The 15,558-nt window shown below is 35.9% G+C and overlaps 1 pseudogene; it reads right to left on the bottom strand.

The window, feature by feature from the left end:
• Positions 1–13,856, bottom strand: part of LOC110203213 (microfibrillar-associated protein 1A pseudogene) — a 70,422-nt pseudogene extending 56,566 nt beyond the window's left edge.
• Positions 13,857–15,558: the final 1,702 nt, after the last annotated feature.

The raw sequence follows: 15,558 nt of genomic DNA, 5'->3' as shown, positions 1-15,558 counted from the left end.
TGATATTTTATCTGATTAGGGCAAAAAAATGATACTTTCCTTCCTCCTGGACAGTGCATGCATTAATTCAATCTAAATCCACACTAACTTACTTGACTGTCTTTCTGTGGTGTATACTTACATTAAGCTTTCTACGCACTAGATTTCTCAATTTTCTTTTTCATATAAATTGCTATTTAGTTATGCCCGCTTTCTCTAACTGCTGCATATTAAAAAAAAATTAATTTACTTTGATTTATCAACAATCACTTCCATATGCTTTTGAGTTGAAAATTTTTCTCCCCCTTCCTCCCCACCCCCTCCCCAAGACAGTGCACAATCTGATATAGGCTTTACATTTACATTCCCATTAAACATATTTTCACATTAGTGAAGTTGTAAGTAAAAATTAAAACCAATAGGAGGAACCATCAGAAAGATGAAACAAGACTCAACAGAAGGTAAAAATAAGTGAGAGCGATTCGACTTCCATAGTTCTTTCTTTGGATGTGGACAGCATTTTCCATCCCGAGGCCTCTGGAGATGTCTTTGGTCCTGGTAATGCTGAGAAGGGTTCTAACTGCTTCATACTTACATAGTTAATGCTTTGAACACAAGTTCAGGATTTTACACTTCATCTCATTTCATCTTGTTGGATTTGTTTCTGTATTCTAGCCTTTTAAGCTCCTTTTAGATATGTTAGCTATCTCTTTCGGATCTGTGTCACCTGTAAACTTGATAACCATGCCATCTCTGCTTTTTTTAATGACAAAGCTGAACAGAATAGGGCCAATAATAGAGCCAGGTTGAACTCCACTATAGACTTCTCTTTGAGGAATTATAGGGTACCAAATACTCTTCAACCATCTCATTTATTTTGGGTTTCAAATCCCTCTTAGCCATTTTGATTCTCCTTCCCAGTCCAAAAATGATTCTCATTTAGAGGGAAAACAGAAGCCTAATAAGCCCTGAATAGTTCTGCTTTTTCAGTTATCATCATCTTATGTACTATGAACATTTGTACCATCCCTACACTTATCTTCCTCTTGCCCTTAACATAGGTTTTTGTTTTCCATAGCTATAATCACAAACCTCATCTCATTTACAATGCTACTCTTTTGTTTTCGTCTAACTGACTAAACTTTCTTCCCTTCTTCTGTAGGTGTCATTTTAAAATTTAAGTTTATTAATGAATTACTTCTGCATCTACATTTTCTTTAGGCAGTTTCTCTTTTCCTTCCACACTGGAACCATTTGATTTTGGGTTATCAGAATTTTATTCTTAAATTTTCCCTTCTCCTGAGCTCACAGGCTAGGTAGAATTTTAGGTCATAGAATCCCATTTATCCTGTGTTTAAAATATGTTAAATCTTTGGTTTCAATTTCAGGGTATGTGCCAAAGTAGTCACATTTTTCATTCCTAATCTATCTATTTAAATTGAGCACTTTGTTCTTCCTTTTTTTTACCTATCATAGACTGAATGTTTGATGAAATTATGTGGTCTAGACAAGTGCTATTAAGAATGTCTGTGTCTCACTCTATCCTATTCCTTCACTCTCCCTCCCCCCACTTTTTACCATAACCACTTAATATATGTATGGGGTTGCTACTGGTGGAAATATGTGGGCATTCCAAGTAAGGGAGCAGTATAAACAAAGGCAAGATGGGAAGGAAGGGGACAATAGGAAAGGGAGGGCTGATGGGGAATTAATGCAGCTTGATTTCCATCTCTATTCTGCCTTTCAGAGTACTGTAGCAGCAAATGTCTTCCTTTGCATCTGTCCTCGTCCCCAGTGACCCCTTTCATTCACCAAGAAGGGCTGACTACAATCATTCCTTTTGCTCAAGAGACTAATCAAGGTTAAAGACTTTAATGAAGATGATCTTTCATTATTCAAGCTGTCTGGTTCCATTAATGGGGTGGAGAGAAGTCTCAGGCTTACAGATCACATCCAGACAGAAATTGCCTTTACTTGGCTGCCTCCACTTAAGATAGATGCCTCCCATCAATTCTCCATAGACTTCTGTCCAACGTGCCAGTGGTCTTCCCTGAAATTTTCTAATATTTCATAGGAACCAATGTGGAACTTAGTTTGACCATGTTTTATCTTTTTGTTACATGCCTTGCTCATTTCCTTTCCTGATGGTATATTTCTTGAAAGGCATTTTAAAAAATTTTATATAAAAATCACCATTAGATAATATGCTGAAAGCTATTTATACCCAGACAATGTCACTCCATTACCTTTTGGCTGATTTGCAATTCTGGATTTTCACAGATTTTGGTATTCTATACTTTGAAGCCCTTACCTTTACCCAGCCTTTTGTCCATCATTTGCCAGTATTTTTTTAAATATTTCTGCCTCATTATTTATTAAAAAAAAAACCTTCATAAAGTTCTATTCCAAAATCCTATCTGAGTTTAGATATGTCTGATCCTGGGTTCTGAGAGCCTGTTTCAGCAAAGGAAGATCTCTGGCTGAATTTATCATGCAGGAAAGACCTTGAGTATGGTCTCAGAGCTAGACCACATCATCTGTTCAAAGATCGATTTATCTAAGGACAGAGAAACTCCCTTAATGGAGTAATCATTAAGCAATAAATTATTTGGGGATGGCAACCCATGAAACAAAATACAAAGTGGCCTTCAATCTTATGTGGTCCCCTACTGTTTGAGGACAGGCAGAGGACCCTAACAGTTGTATAGGTTTTAGATCATCAAAACCATTAGTAAGTACATACTAAACATTTCTTTGCCAAATAATAAGTGAGCTGATATACTATCAGAAGAACTGAACTTATCAATATCAATATTCTTCAGTAAGCAAAACCAGAAGACAAAAGGAAGTCTTACTTATTTGGAAGGGTGCATCATAGGTTATCCTTGGAGAAGCAAGCAAAGCTGTTAGTTTCCTTATGCTCAAAGGCAACAAGATTTCTTGAGACACTTGATCGTATGATTTAAGCAGTTGTCATGGTGCACAAAATCAAAATTACCACTATGGAGATAACCATAGCCCAAGTACCAATATCTGCTACACAGAACAAAGAAGAAAGAAAATTTTATGAAGAGTTTTACAAAATCAAAATCTGTACATCAAATCTGCAAATAGTTTGCTACTTTTGTAGAGGTTGGATTGGAGTAAATGTTAAGGAGCATGCTGGCCTGGCTACTTCAATGCTGAAGGACTTAGGCATTTTGAGAAGACAATAAACTGTGGGTGGTCCCTGGATGAGAAAAAGGAAGTCTGAATCAGAAAAGATTGACAACTAAATGAAGAGTAGCCCCTCACTCAGTGAACCTTAGAGAACCACTGGCTCTCTCTTGACATCTGCCAAGCATGTCAGGATTCCTTAAACCTCTTCTGGAAGTGTAAAGGAGAAACAATTTGCTCTTCACCCACTTGATAGGAAGAGTGAACCATGATCACATGGAAATTTTAAAAAGAGTCTTGGTTAGGGTATCTGTGTCTAGACAATGGATTCCTGACTGACTGCCTTTTCTGCTCTGTTTCTTTCCTCAGTATAGATGACTGATCAGCAATCTTGAGATAGGGGTTTCTAGTTTTAGAGACACAGAGGAAATACAGTGAGTAGAGTTCAGATCTTGGAGGCAGGAAAACCAGAGTTTAAATCTGATTTCAGTCACTTGCTAGCTGTGTGACATTGGGCAAGTCACTTAACTTCTTTCTCCACTACAAAGAGGAAAATCCTTCCCTTTAACTTCAGGTTTTCCATGTCCTACTGTGTCTGTCTCTTAATGGAAGAGGAAGAAGGAAGTTGTTAGGGAACAGGACTTTCTACTCCCGAGGTACAGGTTCAACATTCATCTCCTGCTGCTTCATTTCCTACATAATCTTCAGCTTTTGGAGGGAAGAGGAAGAGTGAAATAGGACTTCCTGCCTGATCATCTGATTGTGTGTCTTCCACTTCCTGCTGCACTTATTTCAAGATTTATTTCTTTTGGGAAGAGGAATGATATCTTCTACTGAAAGATGAACATTCTCACACTTGGTCACATCCTACATACCCCAGTGATTCTGAACCTCTAGGTAGGTCATCATCCAAACCTCATTCAACGTTCCCTACCATTCAATTCCTTATCTCCATCCCCTTCAACCCTACAGCCCCAAAGTTCCAATCAAACACCACCCATACCATCCACTATGCCCTTGGAATACTTGTTCCATAAACAGCAAACTTTCCTTCAGTCTAATTTTTTTTAACTTCCTCATTCCTTCCTTCTAGCTGTTATTGAAAGCCAGCTCAACCCTGATGAGACAGGCACTTGGCTACCCTTTCCAGTACTGGCTGTACCTTCTCATTCTCCTCAGTTCACTGGTCTACGTGGGCAAGGAATACTCTTTGCTACCCATTGAAACCCACAGATTCTCTCCCTATATCCATCACTTAATTGCATCTTTTTCATTGAGGTCCATGCTAGTCATCTCTACCATCAATCAAAATCCTAGTAGCTGTTGTCTATAGACCTCCATGACATTTCCCTTCCTTCTTGCACTTGGTATAGAGTTCACAATTATTGTTCCACTCCATAACTCCCAGGTGCATATTACAGGATTTCAACATACATATTACCTTTCTTTCAAACATTCTAACCACTCAGTTCATCAACTTATTCACTTCCCATGACCTACTTCTCCACCACAACCTCAACCATAGACAAAGATGATCAAATATTTGATGTTGCCATCACCCACAAATTGCAGATTTCATGTTCAAGAAATCCAAAATTCCCTTATCTGACCATAATCTATTGGACTTTCACCTCTCTCATCCTTTCCTTACAAAGCTTTGCTCTTCATCCACACCATTACATCCATTCTCTTTCAGGCTATCTACCCTGCAGTATCTACACCCTCCTCTTTGAACTATATGATGTCAAAGTACTTTTCTAGCTCTGAATCTATAATGCTATGACTTATTATAATTTTTTCAGTTATTATTGTTTGGGATGGATAATCCAAAATTTCATATTGTTGTTTCTAAATAAATAACTTTCCCCTTCTTCTTGTCTACTTAGAAATCTTTTTCTTTATCATTATAAATTTGAAATTTGGTGACAATGTTTCTGAGTAAGATGAATGAGGAATTCATTGAAGATTCACATATTCTACTGAACATAATAGAAATCTGTCCCTTGGTTTCAATAATTCTTGAACATGTTCTCATATTGTGATGTCCTGAAATGATGGCGAGATTTTTATTCACATTTTTCAGCCATTCCTACAACATTGTAATTCTCTGAGTTCTCTCCCACATTTCCTTCAATTTTTGTTGTAAATTTTCTTAAAGTTGCAATATTTGAGCTTGCTTTGCTGATTAATAATAGCTAGCATTAATGTAGTATTTTAAAGATTGCAAAGTGCTTTACAAATATTATTTGATTCTTACAATAACCTTTGAGAAATAGGTACTGCTATTACCCGCATTTTGGAGACTATGAAATTAAATGACTTGCCCAGAATCACACAGCTACTAAATCTGAGTTTGAGGCTCAATTTGAACTCAGGTCTTCCTGACTGTAGGTCTAGCTCTCTATCCACTGTGCCCTATCTGTTTCTACAATTTTTATTTTAGTACAATTTTGTTTTCCAGTAGCACAGTTTTTTTTTCTGTAAATCCATACTTTTATTTACTATTTACAGATAATTCCAAATTATTTAATTTCATTTTCATCTTCACTTTCTTTTTTAAAAAATTGATCAATTCTTTCATTAATGATATCAGGGCTTCTTCTGTGTCATTTAGTATACTTATTAGTGAGCTTGTTATCAATAATGATGAGTCTTTCAAAGGTTAAAGCTTGAGTTTTAAAAGAATCGTTAATATTAATTAGTTTTTCCTTCTTATATTTCTTCTTTGATTTCTTTTAGTATATTTTTATTCATGATTTTTGAGATACTGTTCTGCTTGCTAATTTTTTTGTCATATTCAGTAAAATATATTTTGAGATTTTTTTTGTTGTTGAACTTTTGTCTTTTTTCATTTTTGCCATATGAGTTCCATTAAAAAAAAATTAAAAATGTTTCATCTTGCCCTGACTGGAAGTATAGGGGCTACTTGCAAGCCTGGTGTCTCTACAAATTGGCACAGCAGTTTTGACTTGCTATAGGCAACCTGTTGACCTCACTTCCCAACCCCCACTCCAGCTCCCTATAGCTCACCATGTTGATGCTGAACTTAGTGAGGACCCTAGATTTGCAAGGCCCACCATAGCTTGCCACTCCTGAACTAAAGTGATCCACTCACATCTGACTTCTTGATAGCTGGTATAAAAGGTGCATTCAACAACACCTGGCTCTTGCACCATTTTGCCAGAAAACTGCCAAATAATTATTTTTAATATACATTTTTGGATATACATGAGAAGTGGTGTGGCATAGTGAAAAGAATAATGTGACAGGAAAGTCTAAATTCTACTACTTTCCAAGAATATTACCTGACTTCCATGAAATTTCCTCTTTAATGTTCTCCTCTTTAATTGAGCTTTCTCTTTCTCCTTTGCTGGTTCCTTTTCAGTTTTTTTGTTTTTTTAATTCAGAGACCGCTAGGAACCACAGTAGATAGTGTATTGGCTTCAAGTCAAGATTTTCCTGAGTTCAAATCTCACTTCAGGCACTTAACTAGTAAGTCACTTACCCTCTGTCTGCCTCAGTTTCCTGTACTACAAAATGATGGTAATGATAGCACTTATCTCCCAGCATTGTTTTGAAGATCAAATGAAATAACATTTGTAAACCACTTGGTACTAGGTAAGTGCTTAATAAATGCTTACTTCCTTCCTCTAATCCCCATCCTTTACTGTCTCCTTTGTTATTCTGTTCTATTGATCATGCCACCTAATGAAATACAACAACAAAAGCTTTTCTTTATCCTGTTATCTCTTTGGACTCCCCATTTCCATTCCTGGACTTTAGAAAGAATCATTTGTGATCACTGTCTACATTTGACAACATGGTCAGGGAGTCAGGGCAACAGCTACTGACCATTGTCCTAATAAGAACACCAGCTTCTCTTCTATCTTAAGGCTATATGCAAAGAGTGAATAAAAGCAGGACACAAGACTTGTTGACCAATGTTGCTAAAATGGCCCTTCTCTTGTGCTTGTAGAGTTGATTTTGCTGTTAAAAAGAGAGTAAGAGAGTGGTAGAAAATAGAGTCCTTGTCACATAATTCCGTGTTCATCTCATTACACCATACTACCTCTCACACATGACCATAAGTGTATCTTAAGACAAAATTATTGTGGGGAGATTAGACGAAATGGTGGCAAGAGGTCCTCAGAACTGAGGTCCTAGAAATACCTTTAAAATATTGCAATAGCCAGAGCATGAGACACTTTGGTGGATGACTATGATATATGTATACATATATAATATGGATGTGTCTGTCTCTACATATAGACACATATGTGTATATATATGTGTGTATATATATATATATACATACATATATCGTGTGTGTGTGCATATATGTTTATATTCTTTCATTTACAGAAAAGTACACAATATCATTATGATTTCCCTTCTTTGTGACCAAAAATTGCCTTGACCAGTTCCTAGAGCTTTCTGTGGTGTGGGCCAATCACTTCCTCTAAGGTTGTAGCTACATGAAAGGACTTTCAGAAAAGGAAGTAGAAATGTGTGTGATAGGATCAAATCAGAAGACTCATTAAAGTTTACAATGAAAGATGAATTAATGAAAAAGTGCCATTGTTAAAAAGGATTTCTCAAGTCATTTCTAAAACAATAAACTAAATAAATAACTAAATAAAAAATAAATAAAATTCTAAAAAACTTAAGTCTAGAACTTCAGTGACCCATTTGTATTTTCTCAAATTCTTTAGTGCATCTTACATCTTAAATGTGCCCTGATCACATATATAAGGGTTGTTTAAGAGTCATGTCTCTACTTGTCTTCTACTACCTGTTTTTCCTGGGCACTGCATAGATACTCAGGCAATAAATAAGCTTTTATTAAGGTCCTATCTACTCAGTGCCAGCCAATAGGATACAAACAGCAACAAAAACAATTAAACAGTCCTGACCCTCAAGTAATAGTTGCTAAATTCAATTTCAATTCAAATTCAATTTAATTCAATTCAAATTAATTTAGTAAGAGTCTACTAGTATTTAAATTAGATTTTGGAAAGCTTTCTTAATATATTGAAGTAATAACTTCCTCCAAAAGGAGGAAATATGAAATTCTTGTTTTGCTTGTATGTCTTCCTCTAATGCTTTGTCTTTGCACTGTAGTGGTCCTGCATTCTCGGTTACTGTTCCAGTGGAGCCCAAGTTCTGGGAAATTCTACCCCTTTGAAAAGATTCCACATAGGAACCCGGCAAGAACACAATGTTAGCCATTGGAGAGTGATCTTGGTTAAAATCAGGGAAATTCACTGCTAGAAGGTTGGCCAATTGGTAATAAAATCATATTTGGGAGAGGCTGTGTTAAAAGTCAAGATGAGTACTCCCTCCAGTGACATAATCATGGCTCTTTTGGTAACAAATTCTTGAATTAAAAAAATCCCTAAGAGAAGTGATGAAGCCTTCAGAGATATTTATTTGCCATGAAAGGATATCTTAGAGTAGACTAAGGGTTCTTAACTTTTTGTGTGTGTCCTAGCCCTGTTTGGCAGTCTGGTGAAACCAATGGACTCTTCCTCAGAGTACTGTTGTAAATGCAAAAAGTAAAACACATAGGATTACAAAAAAAAAACAATTCTATTGAAATACAGTTGCTAAAACATAAATTTTTTTAAAGTTCAGAGACCCCAGGTTAAGAACCCCTGCCTTAGATTTTAAAGAAAAGAGATATGCAATATACACAGAGCACATAAAATCCAGTAGATGAGCTAATGTATACAGTAAAATTATGCACATACGGAAAATGGAATGAATCATTTTTGTTTGTTGCACTCAAGCTGGAATGAAACCCGTTGAACATTTAAACTATCAAGTTCATTCAATGAGGGCAAGGAAGATTTCAGAAACACTTTATGCTGACAGGGTTGCAGATGTGTTTACATAAAGCATTCACAGAAAGTGCTAATAGGGATATAAATAATAAAGTAATATCTCATTCTTAGAGGATGTCAATGCATACAGAGGAGTTGTTGATTTTATTTTCATTACTTTTCTCAAAGGAGTTTGAGTGCTAATCTGAAACCCAGATTCCTTTCAGTGAGGATGCAGACACACATGCATGCACACACACACACACACACACGCGCGCACACACACATATACACATGCACATCTTTTTAGAGAGGCATTCAAATCCCTTTTAACTTGGCCCTCCCTAACCTTTCTAGTCTTCTTACATTTTATGCTCTTCTCTTACCACACACTCTGCAATCCAGAGACACAATCCTTGTGGTCCCTCTAATATAATACACCTCCAAATCAGGGAGTCTTCACTAGCTGTCCCTCATACCTAGAATGTGTTGCCTCCTCATCTCTGCCTCTTTGTTTCCCTGGCTTCCTTAAAGACACAGTTAACTGTGCAGAGTAAAGTATCTCTGAACAATTTTAGTATTTATTCTAAGGCTAAGACGTGGGAAAAAAATACTTGCACAGAACCATGCAGCAAGGTGTAACTGTATCAAAGAAGGTGCTGTATTCCTTGAGCAAAAGAGAAATCATAGAAGTACAAAGAAAATATAAGCTGCACAAATGCAGAGGCACATTCACTCTAAATTTTCTAATGGATCGCTTGTACCCATTCTGTAGTAATGCCTTCAAAATTCATACTGGTATCAATCAACCACAACCAAACACAATGTCCTCTGACCCCAACATCATAATGTCATTGTTCTTTGAAAATGAAGGATGAGCAACAAATGTCCAGAATAAAGAAATTATAATCTCATTGTGATATGTCCTGGATAGAAACACATCTGTAGTATTTTGGCCTATTATGCTCACTATGCTTTAAAGACAGAGCTAAGCTATAGGACATACAGGGGACGGTGAAAAGGATGATGAAAAGTCTTAAAAATCTTGCTCTCTGGGATCTTTAGAAGGACTTGGGGATATTTTGCTTGCAGAAGAGAAAATTTAAAGGGGAGTAGAGACAATTTTCATCAAGTATTTCAAGGGCCGTTCTGTAAAACAGAGTTTGTGCATATCTTGGTTGGCCCCAAAGGACAGAATTAGAAAGATTTGATAGGGGTTGTAAGAGAGAGAGAGAGATTTCATTTCAATGCAAGAAAAAAGTCCCTAACCTGGAGCAATCTAAATGTATAAGGTGCTGTCCCAGTGGAAAGAGTTCCTTCTCCCTACAAATCTTCAAATAAAAGCTTGATGATCACTTAGGTTTTGGTAGACATAGATTATACTAAGTGGTCTCTCAGGTTGAGGTTCCTTCTACCTCTGAAATTCTATTATTATTTCTACCAATAAAAGGATTTCCCCCCCACACTTCCCATTGATTCATTTTTGTGGTTGATTTCCTTTATATGACTGACCTAGAGGTAAAAATGTACCTTTTAAATTTTTAGGTGAGAGAGAATAATTTTATTTTTGGCAAATACTGTTAAAATTAAAAATGAAATTAGAATAGCAGGTCTTAATTTTTAAGATTTTTTATTAAACATTTATTTTTACCCAATTACATGTAAAAACAATTTTTTAACATTCATTTTTTAAAATTTGAGTTCACAGACCTTGACCCTTATAGAGAAGGCAAGTAATTTGATATAGATTACTTATGTGCAGTAATGCAAAACATATTTACACATTATTATGTTATGAAAGAAAACAGACCACCCCACCCACTCCCCAAGAAAAATAAAGAAACTAAAAAAAAGTATGTTTAGATTTGCATTCAGACTTTATCAGTTCTTTGGAGATGGATAACATTTTTTTTTTCATCATAAATCCATTTGAATTGTCCTGGATCATTGTATTGTTGAGAATAGCTAAGTTATTCACAGTTGATTATCACAAAATATTGCTTTTACTGTGGACAATGTTCTGGTTCTGCTCATTTCACTTTGCATCAGTTTATGTAAGTCTTTCCATATTTTTCTGAGTGCATCCTGCTTGTTATTTCTTATAGTACAATAGTATTCCATCATAATCATATGCCAGAACTTGTATCTTTGTGACACAGACTTAGTAGTGGTATTGCTGGATCAAAAGGTATGCACAGTTTTATAGTCCTTTGGGCATAGTTCCAACTTGCTCTCCAGAATGGTTGGATCAATTCAAAACACCAACAGTGCATTAAAGTCTCAATTTTCCCGTATCTCTTCCAACATTTGTTGTTTTCCTTTTTTGTCATATTGGCCAATCTGATAGGGGTGAGGTGGTACCTCAGAGTTATTTTAATTTGTATTTCTCTAATGAACAACGATTTAGAGCATTTTTATATGACTATAGATAGCTTTGATTACTTCATCTGAAAACTGACTATTCATATCCTTTTACCATTTGTCAATTGGGAAATGGCTTTGATTTTAACATATTTGAGAAATAAGGCCTTTATTAGAGAAAGTTGCTGTGTTTTTGTCATAGATATAATTACTATTATTTCCCTCCATCCTACCCTCCCATTTATCCTACTCTCTCCTTTCTCCCTGTCCATCCTTAAAAGTGTTTTGCTTCTGACTGCCGTTTCCCCCAAACCACCCTCCCCTCTATCAATTCTTTCCCTTTTCTTATCCCATTCCTCTCCTACTTTCCTGCAGGGTAAAATAGATTTCCATACCCAACTGAGTGTGTATGTTAGTCCCTCTTTGAGCCAAATCCAGTGACAATAAGGGTCTCCTCACTTCCCCATCTTCCCCTCCACTGTAAAAGCCCTTTCACTCCTCTTTTATGTGAGATATTGCCCCATTCTAAGTCTCCCTTTCACCTTCGCCCAGTGCATTCTTCTTTCTCACTCCTTAATTTAATTTTTTTTTTAGATATCACCCCATCGTATTCAACCCACACCTGTGCCCTCTGTCTAGGTATACTCCTTCTAATTGCAAAAATAATGATAAAGTTCTTAGGAGTTACAGATATTATCTTACCACATAACAAAATAAACAGTTTAACTATATTGAATCCCTTATGGTTTCTCTTTCCTGTTCACCTTTTTATGCTTCTCTTGAGTCTTGTACTTGAAAGTGAAATTTTCTTTGTTTTCTTTTTTTCAAATTTTCTATTCAGCTATTGTTGCTGGGTTTTTTTTTTTAAACCAGGAATGCTTAAAAGTCCTGTATTTCATTGAATATCCATCTTTTCTTCTGAACGAGTATGCTTGGCTTTGCTGGGAATGTGATTCTTGGTTGTAATCCTAGCTTTTTGCTCTTAGAAATATCATATTCCAAGCCATCTGATCCTTTGATATAGAAGCTAATAAACCTTCTGTTATTCTGACTTTGGCTACATGATATTTGAATTGTTTCTTTCTGGTTGCTTACAATATTTTCTCCTTGTCCTGAGATCTCTGGAATTTGGCTATAATATTCCTGGAGCCTTCATTTTGGGATAACTTTCAGGAGGTGATGGATGGATTCTTTCCATTTCCATTTTACCCTCTTGTTCTAGAATATCAGGGCCGTTTTCCTTGATAATTTCTTGAAAGATGATGTTTAGGCTCTTTTTTTCATCGTGGCTTTCAGGTAATCAAATAACTTTTAAGTTTTCTCTCTTGAATCTATTTACCAGGTCAGTTGTTTTTCTAATGAGGTATTTCATATTGTCTTCTATTTTTTCATTCTATTGACTTTGTTTTATTTTTTATTGATATTTTATAAAGTTATTAGCTTCCACTTCCTTAATTCTAATTTTAAAGGAATTGTCTTCCTCAGTGAGCTTTTGTACCTTCTTTTCCATTTCTACCTTTTAAGAAGTTCTTTTCTTCAGTAAATTTATGTACATTCTTTCTCATGTGGCCAATTCTGCTTTTTAAGGAGTTCTTCTCTTCAGTGGATTTTTGTACCTCTTTTACATTTGACCTATTCTGTTTGTTAAGGTATTATTTTCTTCAGTATTTTTTGTACCTCCTTTACCAAGCTGTTGACTAATTTTTCATGATTTTCCTGCATCACTCATTTATTTTCCCAATATGTTACTCTATCTCTCTTATTTGATTTTTAAAATCCTTTTTTACTTTTCCAGAAATTTTTTTGAGCACAATACCAGTTTACATTTTTCTTTGAGGCTTTGGATGTAGATATAACATTTTTGACTTTGCTGTCTTCTTCTGAGTTTATGTTTTGATCTTCCTTGTCCCCATAGTAATTTTATATGGTCAACTTCTTCTTTTTCTTTTGCTCATTTTTTTTCAGCTTATTTTTTCAATTTTTAACTTTATGTTAAAGTGGGGTTTTGTTTCCAGGGTGAAGGGGGCACTGTACCAAGCTTCAGGTTTTTTGTTTGTTTGTTTGTTTTGTTTTGTTTTTTGGTGCATTTTTTTTTCAGAGCTAGTTCTGGGGATTTTTAAGTTTTTTGTTCTTCTGAGATGGTATGATCTAAGGAGAGGTATGTTTATTACTGGGCTGGACTATGCTTTGGTCTGTAAGCAACAATAAGCACTATTTTCCTCCCTGGCACTGTGACCAGAGTCCTCACTCTAGACGGGCAAGCTCTCGTGTGCTAGTGGTGCTCCTTGCTGTGGGACTGAGACCCAGAACTGCCACCTGGATCTCCATGTGAGCAATGAGAGTCTTCCACCCAGTGCTAGCAAAGGGACCCCTGTAATCTCCTTCTGACCTGTTTTCCAACTCCCTTATCATTTGTAGGCTGAGAGTTCCAAAAGCTGGTGCTGCCTTTTCAGTTGTGCCCAATTCCTGCTGCTGAATTGTTGATATACCTCCTGCTGCTGTCTTGCTGGGGTGTTGCTGAGCTGGACTGAGCTCCATTCTTATCCTGGTGAGATAGATCCTTCCTGCCAACCTTCTAAGATGTCTTGGACTGGAAAATTGTTTCATCTTCTCCTTTTGTGGGTTCCGCTGCTCCAGAATTCATGTTTAAGGCATTGTTTAAAGTTGTTTGGAGGGGAATTTGAGAGACCTCAGGTGAATCCCTGCCAATTCGGCTCTTCCCCCAAAAGTACCTTTAAAAAAATTCTTAGAGGGCTAACTGTAGTAAGAATCACAGCAACAATATGCCTGGGAAAGAGAAGAATCATAGAATCTAGGTTGAAAGGAAGCACAGAGATCATGTGGTACAACTCTTATTGAAGTAGGGATTTTCTCTTTCTCATTCCTGCCTTGAAGCACCCCATTGATTACAAAACCATCATTTCCTGAGGCAGCCAAGGAGTTTTTGTTATTTGTATTTTATAGCTTAATTTTTAGGCCTTAAACATAAAATATCTTTTCTGTAATATTCATCTATCGTGTCTAGTTTTTGTCTCTAGGATTAAGTATATACAAGTCTAATCCCGCTTTCATATGACAACCATTTAACTATTAATATTGCCAGAGTAAACACTTTAAGTTCCTTCAGCCATTCTTCTAGAGACTTTCTTTGGTTACCCTTTTTAATCATGTTCTCATTGATGAAATAAGGATGAAGGCAAATAAGGTGACTGGAGATGAATAGAATTTCATGTAATCTAGCCCTACACAATAGAACATTGTTGATTTAAATTGATGCCTACGTCAAGGAAAGAATTTCCTAGCAGCGTATAATTAAATATTGGCATGAGTTATTGGGGGAAGTTGTGAAAATTTTCTTGTAATGTTTCATCTGTCTGAGATAACTTAGAGGAGAACCAAGATAATATTAAAGAAATAGACTTTATGATGCCTTAAATTTCCTGACCAGACTTTCTATGATGTTTTAGATTCTCTTTTGGAGCATTGAGGAACTCAAGGAGTAACATATGAAAAAAAATAACTCTACAACATACACATTACTGTATCCCCCTTCCCTTTATGGAAGCTTCTCACTCTTCCTCTCACTATCCCCCACCACCATCATTTTCCTGGAGGAAAGATACTACCTGTGTTGGAGAAAAATGGATGATTCTCTATATCTATTACCCGGTAAAGAGTTAATGGAGGTCATGAAGTCTATAAGAATTCCTGAGAAATCTTTTTTAAAAAATATACTGTTCTGTAGATCTCTTGTGAGTTGTACATATATGTTGTGGTGCTTTTCATATATAATTATCTCTAAATATACCAACTCCCAAACCCTCTCTACTACTAATCTCTTGGTAATCTAATCTAATCTATTGCTAGTCTCCTTATTAATTCTGTTTCTGGGTTCAAAGACTTTTTTTGGGAGGGTACACTCTGGAATAGGAATGGGGAAAGAGAATAAGCACTGATAATGTATTTACCATGTAAAAGGCACTGTACTAAACACTTTACAAATATTATCTCAATTGATATTCACAACAACTCATTCAAAGTAGGTACTATTACTATCCTCATATTATAGCTGAGGAAATTGAGTCAAGCAGAGGTTACATAACCTGCTCAGGTCACATAGCTGATAAATATCTGAGGCTAGATTTGAACTCAAGTCTTCCTAACTCTAAGCCAAATGATCTATCCATTGTGGCAACTAGCTGACTCTATTATAATATTTGAATATAATATGAATTTGAAT

This window comes from Phascolarctos cinereus, unplaced genomic scaffold, assembly GCF_003287225.1.
Source record: "Phascolarctos cinereus isolate Bilbo 61053 unplaced genomic scaffold, phaCin_HiC Scaffold_7;HRSCAF=346, whole genome shotgun sequence".
Classification (NCBI taxonomy): Eukaryota; Metazoa; Chordata; class Mammalia; order Diprotodontia; family Phascolarctidae; genus Phascolarctos; species Phascolarctos cinereus.
Note: the sequence above shows the minus strand (reverse complement) of the source record. Positions and strands in the feature narration are given on the sequence as shown.